At 39.0% G+C, this 20,776-nt stretch overlaps 1 protein-coding gene across 4 annotated transcripts in view; it reads right to left on the reverse strand.

The window, feature by feature from the left end:
• CDON (cell adhesion associated, oncogene regulated) overlaps window positions 1–20,462 on the reverse strand; it is a 100,740-nt gene extending 80,278 nt beyond the window's left edge. For all 4 annotated transcript variants that reach the window (XM_023516772.1, XM_023516771.1, XM_003795925.3 and 1 more), the window contains exon 1: window positions 20,361–20,462. The gene's annotated coding sequence lies outside the window, so the exon portion shown is untranslated. The remainder of the gene's footprint in view (window positions 1–20,360) is intronic.
• Window positions 20,463–20,776: the final 314 nt, after the last annotated feature.

Below are 20,776 nucleotides of genomic sequence, written 5' to 3' on the forward strand. Positions count from 1 at the left end.
ACATAAAGGCTATGTTAACCAGTTTGATGAAAATATTTCAAATTGTATATGAAAACACCACACTGTACCCCATGATTGCATTAATGTACACAGCTAACATTTAATTTAAAAAAAAAAAACAAAACATGCTGCTTTGGGCAGCGCCTGTGGCTCAGTGAGTAGGGTGCTGGCCCCATACATTGAGAGTGGTGGGTTCAAACCTGGCCCCGTTCAAACTGCAACAAAAAAAATAGCCGGGCATTGTGGTGGGTGCCTTTTAACTCAGCTACTCCGGAGGCTGAGGCAAGAGAATTGCCTAAACCCAAGAGCTGGAGGTTGCTATGAGCGGCAATGCCATAGCACTCTACTGAGGGTGACAAAGTGAGACTCAGTCTCTTAAAAAAAAAATCATGCTGCTTCAAAGATCAGTAATAAATGACTTAGTTAGAGGTTTATGTTTTCACTGTCTTAAATAAGTAGATAAACAGATAAATACCACACATTTGGTTATAAAATAAGCTAAATTTTATAATGTATGCCTTCAAATGGAACCTTAAATGCTGGCAATTCCACAGCTCTATGTCCTCGGTGTCACCAAACACAATCTCTCAACATGACATTATCACTCTTCTCAGTAGTGACAGGCTTCTACCACTTAGAAAGACCTAGCTTATCCCAAAGTCCCATCCCTAATCTTCATTGTTAACTTCTGCTCAAATAAGCTGAACTCTCAGACCATGCTGGGGCGCTGCCATCCAGGGACAGAAAATATCACACCAGCTCCATGTTCACCTCAAAATGCCCCAGCACCCTCACTTGTTCTGTGTGCCACTAAAAACTTCATGCTTTAAACTTGCTTTCCTTCTTCGGTCAAGACCTCCATTTTCATTTTAATCTGATTTCTCCTGCATAAGATAATAGCTGAGGAAGAGTCATTACAAGATAGAGCAGATTTATACTACAAAAAAAAGAACAAGGCTAGATTATTAGTCACATAAATGTAAAAAATGTCTTTGGGTGGGGTTATATGGGAAATCCCTGTAGCTTCCATTCAATTTTGCTGTGGATCTAAAACAGCCTTAAAAAAGAAAAAATTTTTTTTGAGACAGAGTCTCATTTTGTCACCCTCTGTTGAGGGCTGTACTGTCATAGCTCACAGCAACCTCAAACTTGTGATTCTCTTGCCTCAGCCTCTCAAGTAGCTGGGACTACAGGTGCCTGCCACAAGGCCTGGATATTTTTAGTGATAAGGTCTCCCTCTGGCTCAGGCTGGTCTTGAACCCATGAGCTCAGGCAATCCATCCTCCTCAGCCTCCCAGAGTGCTAGGATTGAAGGTACGAGCCACCTCGCCTGCCCCAGAAAGTTTATTTTTAAAAAAATTCTAGGGGAAACAGATTAACCACAACTTTGTCAGTTCCTCATCAGTGTATTTCCAACACCTGGGAAATACCCTGCACAAAATGAGTGCTTAATACTCTCACCCAACAAGCACAATGTAGGCTATAGTGCTCACCTTCTGGGTGAAGGGATCAGCTATAAATTGGACCTTACAAAACCAAACAATGTCACCTAATCATCTGCACTCTGTATTAATCTGAAATTTTTTTAAAAGGAGGTCAAATATGAAAAATAATGAGTGCTTAATAAATTTTGATAAATGAATAAACTTTTACTATAAAAAACCCAACAGTGTTTTCTGGGAATCATGAAGTTATGTAACAAACTTCTGGTTTTAATACACTTAAAAACATTCTAGTAGGCCAACAGAGACATGATAAGAATGGTTTAACATTATTAAATAGCTATTTAAGAGAATTAGCAATAATGTTTCATGAGGTGTTCATTGAGTATACTTGGTCCCTTTGTAAGTCAACACACATATTTACTTGCTTTTTACTATGCCAATTTAAGAAATCAATAGCTGGCTCAGCGCCTATAGCACAGTGGTTACAGCACCAGCCACATACACCAAAGGTGGTGGGTTCGAACCCAGCTGGGGCCAGCTAAACAACAGTTAAACAACTGCAACACAAAATAGCCAGGCATTGTGGCAGGCGCCTGTAGTCCCAGCTACTTGGGAGGCTGAGGCAAGAAAATGGCTTAAGCCCAAAAGTTTGAGATTGCTGTGAGCTGTGACACCACAGTACTCTACTGAGGACGACATAGTGAGTCTGTCTCAAAATAAAATAAAAAAATCAAAAGCTAATGATTATATGGCATGTAATTTAAGATAGGTACTAAAGTCGAAACAACTACCAGAGTATGATGCAGCATTACAGAAAAACTAAAGACAAAAGTGAAAATAGTTTAAACAACAGATGTTATAAAAAGGCCCCTTTAAATCCAAGGGAAAAAGACACCACGAACGCCACCAGAGATACTATTCCTTTGCTCCAAATAGAAGTGACTGAATAGTCTGCAAAACAGTCATGATCTTAAAGTTTTAAAATGTATGGATGACCAACAGTGGATAAACAAAAAATCTGTACAGGTAAGGCTGCTTTAAGCGTTTATAGGCAAAACAAATACAATAGACCATCTTCGTACACTTTTGACAGAGATCAGCATGACAGGCTAAAATACTAAGCTTTTACTGTGCATACTTATGTTTCCTGAAACATGATACGAACTGCTATACAGTCAAAATCATGTAATAGCAAACTATGTTAAAACAAAATTCTAGCACATAATCCTTGGTACTAGACAGGAGATAACTGCCTAGGAGGAACTTCATACCTTAACAGTACTGGGCAAATTAACTGAGTCAAACCACAAGTAGTTTTGGGCAGCGCCTGTGGCTCAAAGGAGTGGGGCACCGGCCCCATGTGCCAGAGGTAGGGAGTTTGATCCCAGCCCTGGCCAAAAACTGCAAAAAAAAAAAAAAAAAAACCACAAGTAGTTTTATAAATCTTCTTAAAGCCATGTAATCAATAGTTCTCACCTCTTGCCAATACTTTTTTCCAAATCTTGAATCTGGTAACTATCTAGGAAAAATGAAGTACATTTCTTGAGCAATCTGCTATAATGCTAATTTATACATACACTTGAGGTGGGTCAGTCATTCCCTCTCAATATAAGGAAGTATCAATTTGCAGATTTATCTACCTTAACAAATAAACTCACCTAAAGAAGTAATCATAAAATTAGAATTTTAAAATATTGTACAAGTATTTAAATCAGAGCTACCAGAGATTCAACATTTCCACTGACAGTCTCATTTCTCCAGGTCAGCACAGGACATGTTCCTGGCAGTAACTGTGGGTCACGTGTAAATGATTTGAGGGAGTGGGGGTAGGTATGTAATATGAAAATCTTGTCAAATAATTCTCCTCATCTATTCTACCCTTGCCTCTTGTTTCCATGAAGCACAAAAAAATTGGTTTGTGAGGAAATACATATGTATATATGATAAATATACCTTACTAAACATCTATCTTACAAGATTCATTATTATTAATAATAATTATTCTTCCAAAGAATAATTAATAGCTACCGCTTATTAAGTTTGGGTCAAAGATTTAACATACACTGTTACCAATCCTCAAACAACCTTAAGAATTGGTATTATTTCTACTTCACAAGTGAGGAAACTGAAATGCAGAAAGCTCCAATATCCTTCCCAGGGTCCACAGCTAGTAACTGGCAGGTGACACAGAAGCCCAGGACAGGCCCTAGGGCTAAGCTTGCCACACCTGCAGGTAGCTCCTAAAGAAATAAAGGCTGGGAGGACGCTCCTACTCTGGAAGGGTTGTCCAACCTACCAGATGACTTTCTGGGAATATGAAATTCACTGAAAAAAATGTGTTTCTGCAATGCTAACAAATTACTGTGAAAATATGATCCAGCAAAGTCTGGAGCATCAGTCAAAGACATGCCAGAAGACTTCAGTGCCCAACTTGCATTTTTATTTTTCAATCTTATTGATGACATGTGATGGTCAAATGACATCACAGAACACTGTACAAAGAAAGTTTCAAACAGGTAAGAAGAATGGGAGCTGTGAATTGTCTTCTAGCTCGTGGCAGCACTGGTGCTCTGCACCTGAAGAATACATGACACAGCGGACCCTCACACTTCACCTATCCCACATCCTATGGTTCATCAACAATAACTAAGTATTAATACATAACAAACATTTTTCACTGAATTTTTTAAATCTTTTGGCATTATATACTAGGGTGCATTTTAAAGTGACTGGCCCACAAAATAATGGATTGGTAGTCAAAAACAAATTCATTATTAAGAAGGAAAATTAATGATAATCATGCTAAAAATCAAAAGAATCAAATCAAATAGACAAGAGAAATATAAAATAAGCAAAAATTTATTTCAACCATTATACTGAACACTGGCAATCTAAACATATTTTAAATATCACTTTAAATTTTTTAATTGTTTTTGGTTTAAGAGTTTTGCCAGTATTTGTAAATTTGGTTTACTTTTATAAGAATTTTGCATCTAGTTTATTTTTACACGAATAAGACTAATAATAAGAATTATATACTCAGCTCAGTGCCCATAGCACAGTGGTCACAGGGCCAGTTGCATACACTGAAGCTCGCCTGGGCCTGCTAAAACAACAATGAAAACTGCAACAACAACAAAAAAAATAGCTGGGCATTGTGGCAGGAACCTGTAGGCTCAGCCACTTGGGAGACTAAGGCAAGAGAATCACTTAAGCCCAAGAGTTGGAGATTGCTGTGAGCTGTGACACCACAGCACTGTACCAAAGGTGACAAAGTGAGACTCGGTCTGAAAAAAAAAAAAAGAAAATGTCACACATTATTGAAATCTGGGTTTTTAGTAAAATATAGGACATTATAATCTCAGTTAAGACATTAAGTTCACTAAAACGGCATCACAGTTAATCAAACATATACTTATTTCCCTGGTCCCTTCACAAATCTGGGCTGAGAATGGAATTGGAATTGTAGGACAAGAACTGTAGTTTCAAATACAAGATTCACAAATTCTCCACAATCAAAAAATTTAGGAAGAATCATAAATGCTACCCAACTGCATAGCAACCAAAATCACTACCCTAAGAAAATTCTATAAACGCAGTGCAACCAATCTTTATCCTCTATTTTATAGGCCTCAAATGGAATATCTTAGAAGTCAATGCATCTGCAGAATTATGAGCATTTTCTCTTGCACACTTGTTCAATATTATTGCTAAAATTATTCTACTTGCCTGCAAAACTAGAGGCCAGTGATAAAAATTCAATGACTAAGCTAATCTATGGGGTAGGAAAAAAGGATGAGATTATCAACACTTACCTAAAAAATATATATTTTTTAATTTTAAGACCAGCATCTCCTTTCTAATACGTTATTACTGTCACTGCTGAAGACAAAAAGGCAAAGTCCAGCTGAAGAGAGGGATGATAGCCCACCACCTGGTGCGTTCTAATTCCATATCTCCTTTTGGCTCCGGTTTTTTGGATCTCCTTCCACTAAGTCTCAACATTCAATGAATCAGTTGAGGAGAACTTCTCTACTGTATTTATCCTAGCTAGCTAGAAACCAAACAGGGGAGCAGCCAGGTGGGGCTGACTGTGTGCATGCTGGTCCATCTCAGTCAAACACTGCATACCATGATCTTACTTCAACTCTATTTCTCTTCCTGAAACAACCCTAGGGACAGCACTTTACTGTAGGTCTGTAACGGGAACCAATCCCAGCTAAGTGTTTTTCTGCTCTGGCCACAAGTAAGCCCAAAAGAAAACTAGGAAATTTGAAAAAAAGGACATACAATACCATTCCAGTATTTAAGTATATACACAAAAATTCTAGAAAGCACTGGGATTTCCCATAGAGTATAACATTTGTACTTTAGGGGAAAATTATTAACAGAAAAGTTAGCAGAGTGTTCTAACAAGTTATCCCTTGCTTTTAAGAACATGTCAGTAAGACTGAGTATGAAGTACATCTCTCATAAAATAAATTTTACTTTCTTGGTATTCAACAAAAGTATGTTTATACTGATGAGTTTGTGGAAATGCATAAGGAGAAGGGAGGAGAGTAGCAAAATTAAAAACTGGGAGCAAGAGAGCTGGGGATGGTGGCTCACACCTGTAATCTCAGCAGACTGGGAGGCCAAGGCTGGTATATTGCTTGAACTCAGTGTAAGGAAAACTGTGCCCCAACCTTGATAATAGGCTCACTTTCTGCTTGAGAGACCTCAAGAGTCATGAGAATGGCGTGTGAATTGCGTACATGCAGGAGGGCAAAAAAAAACGACCTCTAAGAGAGAATATGTATTGTCAGGTATGGCAATACCAGGCCTGGTAATGGTTATGGTAAAGCTTCTCTAATTCCAAAGGCTTCCTGATGCTGGATGCTAAGGCTATGCTCAAGGTCAGTGTTTTGCAAAAACAAAGGTGGAGTCATTCCACCTGACCTTCTCCATGTCCTCCTTATCAGTGCTGATGTCTGATGAGCAGCTTTTATCTACTTCTTCCTGTTTTATGATAGCAAATACCTGAGGTTTGTTCAAGAGACTCCTCCCCAAGCTCCTAGGTCCCCCTGCACAGACTCTGTGTCAAGCCTGTTATTCCTTATGCCAACACTCTTTACTCAGGAGTTCAAGACCAGCCTGAGCAACAGTGAGACCCCATCTCTACTAAATATAGAAAAATAGCCAGGCGTTGTGGCAGGCACGTGTAGTCTCAGCTGCTAGGGAGGCTGAGGCAGAAGGATCACTTGAGCCCAAGAGTTCGAGGTTGCTCTAAGCTATGATGACATCATGGCACTCTACCCAGGGTGACAGAATGAAACTCTGTCTCAAAAAAAAAAAAAAGTATAGTATCAAAGAAATCCATTTTAAGAAAGATGTTAAGATGGGAAACATGATCTCAAAATCAACAATTTAATTACACAAAAGCCAAGTTAACCTGAAGACCTAAAAACATTGTTATTTTTAATTCATTTAATTATAACCTAAATAATAACATGCAAATTAATACATACTGCTTAGTATAGTTAAAACCATATTACAGATTTGGTTTATACTTGGCAATTAGAGATCTGAAGAAGTATTAATTCTCGTTCAGTTTTTTCTTCAAGTTAAAAAAAAGAAACTTACAGATAAGCCTCATCAATCATTATGAGGGCCTGGTTCTGATATTATGTGAATTCTGTCAACCTTCATCAAACTGCTTGCCAGATTGCAGATAAGTAATGACTTGCTTAGGCGAAGCAAGGCCAGAGCTTTCCTTCTGTAGTATATACATCTCCAGAGTGAAAATAAACAGCCTCACACCTCTCCCTGGGAGCTGCTATCACATCTTGGCCTTCTCTCCAAAAAAGGAGGGGCAAACCACAGCTAAGAACACATATTTTTCTCTCTTGAAGATGGTCCCTAAAAATCATTTTTAAACTATTCCATTAAATAGTTAATAACTGTTATAATCTACACCAAAGTTACACAAACTAGTTATCATTAAAATGCTACAGCATTAACATTTGTTTTAGCCTACATTATGCAGTGACATAAAACAAAACAGAAATAGCCAACAATTCATAAAAGCAATGCTACAAGAATCACTTAAAACTGCAAAGCTTTAACTCATATTCCAACATATTAATTAATTTCCAAACAAAACTAGGTTTTTAATTCCAAGAAATGAAAAACCTAATTTTGTTTCAATACCATCTGCCATGTTTTAGCTACAGGAGCATCTTGGAACAACTGTGAAAATAAAAGAAAGAGCCTATCAATTTAGATTTTATATTCATTCCACAACCAAAGACACAAACGTAAAATAAGCTTCATTTCTAAAATGTCCTCTATGCTAATTTCCTTACATATAATTGGAAATGACTTGAAAGCTTCATAATTAGCTGGGATATACTATTAAGGAATTTCTAAGTATCCTATCTGCTGTAAAAGGAAGAGGTGAAAAAAACAAGGATTCTAGGCTCAGCGCCTGTGGCTCAAGTGGCTAAGGTGCCAGTCACGTACACCTAAGGTGGTGGGTTCAAATCCAGCCTGGGCCCACCAAAACAACAATGATGGCTGCAACCAAAAAATAGCCGGGCGTTGTGGCAGGCGCCTGTGGTCCCAGCTACTTGGGAGGCTGAGGCAGGAGACTCGCTTGAGCCCAGGAGTTAGAGGCTGCTGTGAGCTGTGATGCCACAGCACTCTACCCAGGGTGACAGCTTGAGGCTCTGTCTCAAAAAAAAAAAAAAAAAAACAAGGATTCTAGTGGCTAGGGAGAAGACAAAATGACTTCCTTAGAGGAAAGAGTTTTTACTGGGCAGTCAATTTTATCTGAGGCAAAATTTACTTCAATATTTTCCATTAGGTGAAGAGACCTAGAATACCGAGCTTGTGGTTCAGAAATGTCAGAGACAGAACAAAACAAAACCCTAGAATTTAACTATTTCAATCTATTCCTAGGCACACACAACTGTGTAATTACAACCTAAAATAAACCTAAAACGAAAGACTAAGCTTTTAAACGACAACCTTTTCCAACATTTAACAAAGAGATTATAAAGAATGCCTACTTTTTTTTTTTTTTTTTTGAGACAGTTGTCTTACTATGTTGCCCTAGCACCACAGCTCACAGCAACCTCAAACTCTTGGGCTCAAGTGATTCTCTTGCCTCAGCCTCCCAAGCAGCTGGGACTACAGGTGCCCACCACAATGCCTAGCTATTTTTTTGTTGCAGTTGTCATTGTTGTTTTAGCTGGCCTGGGCTAGGTTGGAACCCACCTGCCTCAGTGTATGTGGCCAGTGCCATAACCACTGAGCTATGAGCGCCATGCCAGGACACCGAACTTTAAACATGATTAAAACTTTTATATCTGATACCGATGTTCAATTATGTATTGCCTTCATGATTTTCATTCTCACAAAAATTTTACAATCTCCTAACTTGTCAGTAGCAAAAAAAAGGAAAAGAACCTGCAAAATACTCTGCAAAGCACAAAGGGCTCTATAAAAGTTATTTAGGAAATGACAGCTCGATCACTATCAGAACCACAAAGAAGAATGAAATTTTTACATATATATGGAATAAAAAGGACCACAAAATCAGAATTTTAATTACTGAAACAGTTGCACCCCCCCCCCCGCCCCCAGCACTGGGGACGGTGTGCTGCAGCTCCTCCCAGACTCCGTTAAGAGTATCCTTCCCAGTCCCCTGGAGGCTGCAGGGCACCCAACAGACCAAGGGCCTTGCTCTCTAGAAGCCATACTTGGCTCCTCCTCACCATATTATTTATTGTTAAATTGCCCAAGTTCACATGCAGTGTACTCCAGGTGAATCAAAAGCAAAAGAGGCTAGTATTGCTCCATGAAAGAACCCTTAACAAGCAAATGAGGACCTTGTCTGTCTACAAAATGTCAAAGAATTTTTCTCCAGGAAACTTACATTTCAAAATAAAGAAAAAAGAATACTTAATTGCACAAATGAAAAACACAAAACTCAGTTTCTCATTCTGGAGTGTGGAAGGTCTGTAGTATCTGAGATATGATACCTGCTGATTTGATCCCAGGACCTGCTGACATCAACAATCACAGCTAATTAAGTGTCCTGTGCATACATACAGCTAGCTAAGAAAACATGAATCTGACCACCTTTAAAGTTTCTGCTCTACGGGGCTATTTGCTTCCTTATCTTTTCCCTAATAATCTACCTATCTGGGAGAGAAACACCACAATAACAAGTAAAACACTGACAGTGTTTCTTTAAAATGACTTTTGGTATTATTTTTTGGGGGAGGGGGGCATGTATTAGCCTGGATCTACCAAGGTTCATATTTAGAAACCACTTGGCAGTTAGCTAGCTACAGAACCCTCTTAACTTTAACAAGATATGTTTAGTCAGATCCCTGAGCTAAAATTGATCTGAAGCCACAAAACACTGCTACCAAATCTCTGCACAAGCTATATTACATAATTAAACCCCCCACCATGGCTGCCCTCAGAGTAACAAATGTGAAATTATTGTAAGACCTAACCACTATGACAAGAACTCTTTTAAAATACACCCTCAAACACAAAAGAAATCACAAGTAATGACAATTGTGTCCACTAGCCTAATAGGAGACCACAGCTAACAACCAGTGTTATGACTCAAAATTGGCTTTTGATCGCCACAAGGTACGAGTTTAAAAAAAAAAAAACTTTCGCTCTAAAACGTATGAGGAAAATTATATAAAGCACCTATATAGGTCTACAGTCAAAACATGACTATTGCAATTTCTTTTAAGAGAGAAATCCAACTAAAATACAAAATAATTTAAAACATAGTGACTAAAGTGAATTCTGGGTAAAGGTTAAATCAGTTTATTTTTGTTGTAACCTCAAAAAAGAATTCATAACTACAAAAAAGAAAGTATGCTTAATTTTCAATAAATAGAAATCAAAGTGCTAATTTAAAAATTAGAACAATTCTAATCAGATTGTAACAGGACGTGAAATTATGCCAAGCAGTGGTATATACAACCAACACTCCATGTCCATGGCTACACATTTGCAGATTCAACTAACTACAAAATCAAAAATATTCTGGGAGGAAAAAATAAAAAAATACAAATTTAAAAATAAAGTATAACAACTATTTACATAGCACTTACACTGTGGTAGGTATTACAAGTAATCTAGAGGTAATTTAAAGTGTACAGGAGGATGTGCACAGGCTGTATGCAAATACATTTCATACAGGGGACCTGAGATTCCAGGGATTTTGTTATTTGCCCAGTGGTGAGGGCGGTGAAAGGGGTGCCCTAGACCCGATCCCCCATGGGTACCAAAGGACAACTAAATGTAGAATTAGGTTTAAAATATACCTTGATCAACCAGAAGCACCTCAGCAGAACCTCTCTATAATTCTAATTAGTATAGAAGAAAATTTGCCATTTCATTATGGATAAATATACAAGATTTAATGAAAAGAAACAATAAAATAACTCATTTTGAAAGGTGATCAAGCAAAATGCACCAACAAGATAAATCATAGGTACAACACAGTAGTAAAATTCCAATGTGGTTCTACTCAGGAGTTTAATAATCTATTAAGAACTATAAAAATATCTCCTTAAAATTTAGCAGTCCCAAGGTCTACTGACCATGTGACATGGACACCAATCTGAAATCCCAGTATGTGTGTTGTCATTAAATAATGGTAACATCTAAAAATCTGATTTTACAATGCAAGCATCCAGCATGAAATGGGAAGGAGAAAATGCTATTTCAAATCAAACTGCTTTTACTGGTAATTTGGTATTATTTTGCTAAGATTTTTATACAGAGCACTGTACCATCACATAAATACCTTCAGACATCCATCCTCCATGACCATCTTATAAGCCAATCATGAAAAGTTTTCAATATACTGTGAGCTTTGGAACATCAAGCCAAATTATTAGGTTTAACCCTATTTCATAAACAAGGCTTCCTCGTATCTTTTAACACTCTCATCACCACCAACGTAAGAGAAAACATCTGAATTACTAAAATAGAGGTGAGTGAGAAACAGTATGTCCATTCCAATATGTTCACTCCCCAATTCTTACTATCTATTACTTAATGTGTTATTTTCTTGTATCCATGTCCTGAGGCCAAACCATGAAAAGACACTAAATTAAATGGGCAAGAAAAATGTCTTATTCCCAAGCTTGTGATGTTTTTCTTTTTATTGGAATAAAAGAGACTGCCAAATTCTGATGTCAGTAATTTCAGGGCCTGATAATAGTAGTATTTTGTCCCTCTTGCCAATTTTATCTCCAACCAGGCAATGTATACAATTATTCACCAAACATATATCAAATTATAGTAAAATAAAGAACACTAATTACTTTTATTCTGATACCATAAAAAGCTAGAAATTTCCCTGGCAAGAGAGAGAAGTCAGAATGAACTTTTTAGTCCCCACATACCCAGAAGAACCCCTGAACTCAAAACACGGACAAATGTGACTTTAGCTCTCTAAGCACAGAATGGCACAGCACAGAATAAATTTATACATTTTAAATATATAAAACTGTTAAAATATTCAAAATATTTGGCAAGTGATAATATCTAGTGATAATATCAGAATAGACGTCTTAGCATCTCCAACATTTCACTACTTGTTTCTTTCACTAAACTTGAAGCTGTGGTATTGGCCCCTAAACTCAACATAGAGAGTCACTGATTTCACTGGATTTTTAAGAGCAAAATTGTGTGTTGAAAGCATTCATGGATCTAACAAGATAGTTTATTATGATGATAATTATTATTATATAAGCACCTTCCTACTTAAGGTTTTTCACCCAGCTCATCGTATCATTTGGAAACTTGTCAGAAGGGAGAATCTTAGGCTTTACCAGAGACTTAATAAATCAGAATATGCACTTTAACATCCTCCCACCAAGAAATTCAAATGCACATCAATGCCATTCAGGAATCTGATTGGTTGGGACTTACTGGGCAGAGTGCAAAGAGAGGGGTAGATGGGCTGACCATATATGTATAGGGGAAAAATCACATTGTCCTTAAAGAATAAGATAGACATGTATGCAATTCTGACACCATAGTAAATACCCTACATCCTAGTAAAGACCTGAGCTTTAGGCCCTGGCATGCTGACTCACACCTGTAATCCTAGCACTCTGGGAGGCCAAGGCAGGTGGACTGCTTGAGCTTGAGTTTGAGACCAGCCTGAGCAAAGGCAAAATCCCATCTCTAAAAATATCCAGGCACTGTGGTGGGCACCTGTAGTCCCAGCTACTTGGGAGGCTGAGGCAAGAGAATCACTTGAGCACAAGAGTTTGAGGATGCTGTGAGCTATGATGCCCGGGGAACTCTACCTGGACAAGAAAGTATGCCTCTGTCTCAAAAAAAAAATAAAATAAAATAAAGTAAAAAATAAAGACCTGAGCTTTCAGGAATCAGAGATTCAAGGACTTTGAAGGATTTTAAGGAGCGCAGTCATGTAATTGGATTTATGTTTTAGGAAGATCATTACACTGGCAAAATACAGAAAAATGGATGATTTAAAAGTGGGAAACTAACACTGGAAGCAGGGGGATGACTTAGTGGCAGTTTAAGCTTGACTTATAAAGGCATTTTTCCTTCTCATCTTCTGAATCTCCTTTTTGTGTTTGAAAAGGAGGATGGAGGGGTAAGAAATGGTAACAGAGAAGAGATAAAGGAAATCTGCTTAGAAATTGCAGGGAGGACAAAGATGGTGTGATGTGCGTATATAAACATAAAACAGTAAAAACGCAACGTACTTCTCTGCTTTGTAAAATAGAGACAATACCATCTTGGCAATTCAAGACACCACAGTCCCCTCACAATCGTTATAAAAATAAATTTAAAATGTTTTATTTAAAATAATTTAAATAAAAAAATTTAAGTATCAACTATTAACATAAAATACCACTACAAGATGTGTATACAGTTAAATACTATGGGTCCCAGAAAACATCCTAAATAGGTTTTGCTGCTTGGGTAAGTCATTAATATTGCCCTTACTCTGCCTATGTGAGTTATTTCACCCTCTTGAAATTCAAGGGTAAAAAAATCTGGGTTACAGAGACAGACCAAAAAACTTTTATTAATTTTTACAACTAATTTGTTGTAGAAGTAAATGAATAACTGGGCAAAGATGGATTAAAGTAAATTCTCAGATGTGTACCTATATGAAAAGGTTCATATACTACACCTGTGAGGTGTTATCATTCCTGATACTGATATACTTAGAAGATGAGAGAAGTCCCTATTTTAAGTAATCAAGAAAGCATATTTCACATTTACTTGTTTTATTTGTTAGTGATAAACTTAGGATTACAAATGAAATGAAAAAGTGCCAACAAGTGAAGATGGTCCCCAACTTTAAATGCGGGTTGATCTGGAAAAATGCATTTATCCAATGGCTATTTGGAACTTCAACATATTTTTCCATCCAAAATCATTTATACGGTGGGTATGTAAACCAGTCACACTATAAAGCATATTTCATGGAACCCTGGTACTATACAGGCCCTTAGGGGTCTTTTGGTCCAAGCTCTCATCCAGGGAAGAGATTCCTTCCATGCCATCCTTTGCAAATGCTACTGAAATTCATCCAGTAATAAGGAGCTCTCATCCCTTCAAAACAGCATTTTCTCCCATGAGGCAGAACTATTTGTCAATAGTTCTTTTTTCTGAGATATAATCTGCATCTGAGTGCCCCTCTAGAGCCAAAGATGAATTACACATCACTATTTCAACTCTCCCCACCCCAAAGAAATCCCGGCCACTGGTGGTCTGATTCAAGAAGCAAAGGGGACAATTTGCCCTCTGGAGTCCAGGAGAAGCTAGTCCTACTATATGTGAAGAATGACCTTGTGTCAAAGGGCTATGGATAGTAAAATTTAATAAAATTATAAATGCTGAAAAACACAATGCCTCCTGAGAGAAAGGCAGCCAGCGTGTTCAAAGAGCACAACCAGAAAATCTTCAATGCTTCCAATAACAGGAGATACAAGCTGTAACATTAGCCAGTGTCCCCTCCAAAACATAAAATAAAACAAAAAAAAATTCCAGTTGATCTGCTGAATCATCTTGCCTCACTGTTTGTGAAGTAAGCACTATGCAGCGTATCAGTGAACCCCAACAATACAGACGAGACTTGGAATGTGCAGGCATGGCCTGGCTGAAACTGCTAGTAAGGTTAGCAGCCAAAATGCTTCTTCCCGTGTTTGGTCCCATTCTTCAAAAATCTTCCAGCAGTATCAGCCTAGCTATATTTCATTCCCTTTTTGGTGGACTTTATTTGAAAACAAAAAAACAAAAAAACATGCTGTTTCACTTTGAACTCACCATGATTATTACACTAATGCTGGGCTGATGGTTATTTCTGCACAATTCTAAATACTGACTATGGCATTTAACCTTAAGCATGAAGGATATAAACTACCTTGGATGGTTCTTTCTCCCCCTATTTTAAGATCCTTCCTTCTCTCCTAAAAATGAATACAATTAACAAAAGATTTGGTTTATGTAACTGTGACTAAAGGCAATTATCTTACTTTCAACCCATTTTTTTTTTTTCAGTTTTTGGCCAGGGCTGGGTTTGAACCCACCAATTCCAGCATATGGGGCGGCACCCTACCCCTTTGAGCCACAGGCACCACCCTTCCTTCAACCCATTTTTATGTAGAAAAATGAGGTTTGTTATTTTCTTTTTTCTCCCAATGACCTTGTACTCAATGTACCAATAAAATGAACTACTATGAATTTCAAAATGCACAAGAGACTCTACAACCATGAATTAGTACTCTATGCAATAACATAAGTCTCATACACATAATGAGCAATACAAGAAACCAGATGTAAGAGCATATATTTTACGAGTCGACCTACACAAAGTTCAAGAACAAACAGAAGTAACCCATGGTGAGACCAGTCGGAATAGTTGCTGCCTGCAAGGAAGAAGGAGGGCAAACTGGGAAAAGCACTAGGGACCCTTCTAAGGCAGAGGAAATATCCCATATCTTGATCTGAGTGGTGGTTACCACAGATAAGTACCTGTATGTATAACAGCCAGCTATTCTCTGTACATTAGCTGTACACTCTCTAATATTATATTGTTACACCTCAACTGGAAAACAATGTAAAACATTATTTCTAAATGCCTCTTAAGTTTTAATTATAAATTTAAGAAGACTAGCAACTGAAAACCACAGCAGTAGCACATGCCCACGCTATTACTAACTTCTAAGAATTCCTCATTACGGAGTACTTCAAAGAAATCACTTTGGGATTAAAGTAACACACTAACATGTACAAGAGGAGTTAATAAAAATAACAGCAGCTGACATTTATAGAGGTTTTACTATATGCCAAGCACTTTACTCTCATTGTATCATCTAATCCCCACAATGGTAGTAAGAAATACTACTGTGTTTAATCCCCATATTACAGATAAAAAAATCCAAGGCTTAGGTCAAGATCATTGCCCAAGCTCATATCAATAACAAGAGGTGAGTTGGTCTATAAAAAGAATAGCTGAAAAGCAAGCTCTACATCAACTTCTCCATTTTCTGTTTACATTAGGGCAACATGAAAATAAAATCAACCACAGAGTGCCAAGCAACAAAACATAAGCAGAAAATGTAACCTAAGTTTAATTACACAGTCTATTTTTTCTCAATTAAGATTAAAAGGCACATCACTGGCTCTCAAGAATGGAAGTCCCTTCTCACATTCCAACTGATATGTGGCAAAACAAAATGTGCTTTAAAGTAGTTTTTTACTATCTCTGGGCATCAAAATACATCACATAGCAAAGCAGCTAAATGGCTATAAACCAGGATGGTACATAGTAGGAGGCATGCCCAGGATTATGGTGGAAAAAAATTAAACAAATTCTCAAAAAGGCTTCCTTATTCTAAACACCATTGTGAGGAGAGTGTGGCAGAGGACTACCTGGGTACAGGACAGGAAGAGCTGGGCTCTACACAAAACATGAGTTTAGTCAGGGACAAAACACATCAAGAAACCCAACTAGCACACAACTGTACCCTGCACTCGAGGAGAACTATGAGCACTGGAATTTACATTCTCCAAAGATGAAAACCAATTAACCATACCATCCAAAATTCAGAACTGGTCTTCCTTGAAAATCATACAAGGAAAAAAAAAACTGAGCTAGTATTCTGAAAAAAAATGTTTGTACCCAAAAATTATTTGCGGCACGGACAGAGAAAAGAAGACACACAAATGTTTCTCAAAAATTCTGTTCCAAAGATTTTACAGAATGTTTCTGGCAGATGTATTTTTATTTACTTGATAGTAAATTTCAAGTAGATTTGAAATTTAGATTGTCTAAATTTCAGAAATGCTAGATTGTGTGCAAAGCAATCTCTAAAAAATACTAGAAATCAGAATTCTTAAGACAACAGAAAAGAGATACCTCCTCTAAATGAATTTAAATTCATTAATAATGATGTAAGAAAAGCACAGTAAAAATCACATCAAAAGAGTAAAATTTGCCTATTCAAACAAGCATTTCATCTCTGCAGAACAATCTGCTTCACATAAAAGTCTAATTTTGCTCTTAGTTAAAAAAAATTAATATATCAGCTCCTATGGAAAGCCAGACTGTAAGACAATTTTACATATTTATCAAAAGATCACTGAAAGAAAACTCACCAAACCTGCAACATGTATATGCTTGTGCTTCAGAGGGAAAGCAGAGAAGCGACTTTCTGTACGCACACCAGAGTTCACTTCAGAGTTAAAACACATCAGCATAGTCCTGCTTGTAATAGTCTGGACCAGGAATGTGCCTTTGGGTTGGGCTTTTCTCCTACAAGATAAGCTGTTAAGTCATGCCATGATTTTAGATCTGCTAACATATGGAGTCCTCCAATGTAGCCTTCTCTCTGCCCCTATGTCCCCCTCAACCCACCCTGCTCCACTCCCTCTGTGCATGCACGCGCGTGTGCGCGCGCGCACACACACACACACACACATATACACACACATACAAAAAGGCACTGCAGGGCAGAAATTCCTCAGGTGCTCGCTAATGGAATTCCCAGGGTCTTGGAGCCGCTTCGGGGATCAAGAGATCTCACAGCCCCTGCTGGGGTAAGGAGCAGCAAGTCTGTTCCATTTAATCAAATACAGAATGAATTTTCAGCTCTATTCACTAGCTTGTCTCCAGGGCTCTCAAAAGGCACCAGGCAGCTAGAATCGCACACATGTGGCTCTTTTAGGCAAGTATAATTAGTTTGATTTTAAAAAGCCACATTAATAATATCACCTCAGGACCATTATTCAGGGGACAGATGACAATGATACTGTATGTTTTAAGCCTGACAATGGAGGAAAGAGCACAAACAATGAGGGAAAACTTGAAGGATTAAAAAAAAAAAACCAACAAACCACGTTTTTCACTTAATTGTAATCCAATATTTTTGAAGTGACGTTCAGTATATTCCACACACTATCCCTTAATTTTAACAGGAAAGAATCAAATAAAGCCCTCCTTTTGAAAGTGAATTAGTGCCAAATACAAAAATTTATCGCGTGGAATGTTTACATACAAAATTAAAATTTAAACAAAACCCATAAAACGTACTGATTCAGGTTCACAAAAATTGTTGAATAAGTTATCAATTGAAAAAAACACTACTAAAGCAAGTCCTTCAAAGCAATATATTTAGCGACCAGACTCCACATTCTGCTTCTAACCTAATTAGATTGTATTAAGTAGTAAGTTCATCTATCTACAGAAAGACTACTGGGCAGGCAGCTCATTTACTTCCAATGTGCTGCCTGACCCTGACTTCCACCTAGTAACAATGAGACCACAATGTGTTAGCAGGTATAACTATACAGTAAAAGAACAAATTTTTCAAGTCATTACTTTTTACCTCCTATCCCCTCCCCTCCCTGATTTCACTAAGATGAAGTTTAATTCCTGAAATCATTTCCCTAGCATTTTACTTAGAAACAATCACTAGTTTTATATTATAAACTCTACATTCACAAAAGAACAAAAATTTCACTTCAACTTATACTTTGACAAAACCATAAATGAAATTGTCTGCAAATTCATGAAAACATAAAAGCAAAGCAGAAAAATATGAGGAAAGCGTAAGAACTAGCTGACAAATTTTACCTAACCTCTTTAGAGAAGAGCCCTGTGACAGGAATTCCTAGGAGCAGCCTTGGACACGTGTTCTGTTGATCTGGGGAGGAAAGTGCTATCCTAAATGAACTTAATTCCATTACTACAAAGTCAAACTACCTGCAAAGAAGGCAAGAAATAAGACAGATTTAGAAGCCCTCCTACACAACTTAGATCAGTATGCTCTAAGTCCAAAGGTTCTTTGTACTTGAAGGCTTGAGCATCAGAGCTGTTTAAGTACTTTACAGGAAAGAGGAGGTTGATGAGAACCACAGCAATCAATCAAAGCATCCCCAGTGAGTTGCTATGAAAACAACAGCAAGGTACCTCTAGTAACTGATTTTCCTGGTTGACTAAACTACTCAAACAAAGACAGATTTCCCAAACACTATATCCGAGTTTTTGCATGGAAAGTTAAACAATAACATTTGTGTGTTTTTTAATAGAAATATAAATGTTTCTGTTCTACACACTGCCAAACACACACCCAGGGCATGTCTTTACAAAATGAAACAGGTTTTCTCCATCCTTCTCATGTAACTTCAAATATGAGGCAGTTTATGTCAACATGTGCATAACAGAAACTACAGTATTTGGTGCCTGTCTGGGTGCCTGAGAATGCTTTCTAGTTAAGCACTAATTTAAAATTCCCAGAAATTTTCTGAAGGTTTTCTTTCATCTTATCCTAAAAGGTGAACTTATCCCCACATTTTCAGCTAAATATGCAATACTAGGAGGGGGAAAAAAAAAACTATGAGATGTAATTGAATACTGAGAATAAGTTCATTTCAAATTCCCCAAGCTCCTCCCCACCCTCTTTGGAGACAGACCCCTTTAAGTATGGCAAAAGTGTCATTGAGGCATGGAATCAGAATTAACTGATTTGCTCTCTTTCATCTTCACTGGGATAGGCCTGAAAATAAATCTCATGTTACCCTTTAGTCCAAACTCCTGCTTTGCAAGGTGTCTGATTTGAGACACAAAGAGTGACTCTCTGTTAACGAGATTGTCTAACTTCTAGGTCTCAACTGGAAAACAGCCTGCCCTTAATAAAAGCACCTGCCACCTTCTGTCGCCCAGGCAGGGCAGGCATTTCGGAGAGAGCTCTTTTGGAGACCCTTCCACCTGATTTGGTGGGGTTAAGAAGGACAATAAAGGTAAGGGAAAAAGAGTCTATCCCCCTCAGTGATTTATTACTAAAATTCCTAGATGCGGAGAGAAAGCAACAAAGGTCTGGAAGCTGCAGACTTTTATAAAAATGAGCTGTAACGTATTTAGCAAATGATAATGCAAGCCACAGAAAGCTTTACAGCGCAGAAGGAAAAATACACTCCCTGGGGCTGGGAAGTCACTGCGTCTGGGAAGGCAGAGAAAGATACATTGTGCCGGAGCTTTCGCCCCTTCTCCTCATAGATAAATCAACTGTCTTTTGCGGGCGCTTCGCGGGGACTGAGGTGCAGAGGCCGGTAGCCGCCTCCCCCCGGAAAACGCACAGACGCCTGGCGCTCCCGGCCGTCCGGCGCCCCACCTGCCCAGCGCCCGGTCGTCGGGAAGATCTCACCGCGTCACTGACACCTCTCCCGCCTTCTCTCACGAGGCGCTCCGAGTCCCCGAGCAGGCGAACGTCGCAGCTCCGGGTTGGGCATCCCTCAGCATCCTGCCCCAACCCCAGACCCCTATGCACCCGGGCCCCCGGACGTGCCGGCTCCCAAGCCCCAGCCTCCGCCCCCGCCCCCGCCGCGGGACCCCTCCTGCACCTCTCCGCCGGGCTGACTAAGCCTCCAGACCTCCTGCGCGGCAGCCGGCTCCGAAAGCCACCCCCAGGTCATCCCCCGCGCGCTGGCGGCTGCGGCAGCGATCCGAACGGGCCCCTCCATGCGCGGGGCAGGGCGGCAGGAGCGCGCGGCGCCTAGCACGCCAGCGGGGGCGGGGGAGCGGGGGCGGGCGCGGGGTCTCCAGTCTCCTGGCTCTGAGCAGCGCGAGCCCGGCACCGGAGATCAGGAGGAGGGGAGCTGGGGGCGGAGCCAGCCGGGCGCGTCCCCGCGGCCGTGCTCCTCCCCTCCTAGGCGCGCGGGCGCGCAACTCCGCGGGCACAGAGCGGACCTGGAACGCGAGGAGGAGGAGTGGGAGGCGCCCTCGAGGGTGCGCGCGCAGCCTGCCAGGTCAGCGGCAG

This window comes from Otolemur garnettii, unplaced genomic scaffold, assembly GCF_000181295.1.
Source record: "Otolemur garnettii isolate 467f Iridium unplaced genomic scaffold, OtoGar3 scaffold00097, whole genome shotgun sequence".
Lineage (NCBI taxonomy): Eukaryota > Metazoa > Chordata > Mammalia > Primates > Galagidae > Otolemur > Otolemur garnettii.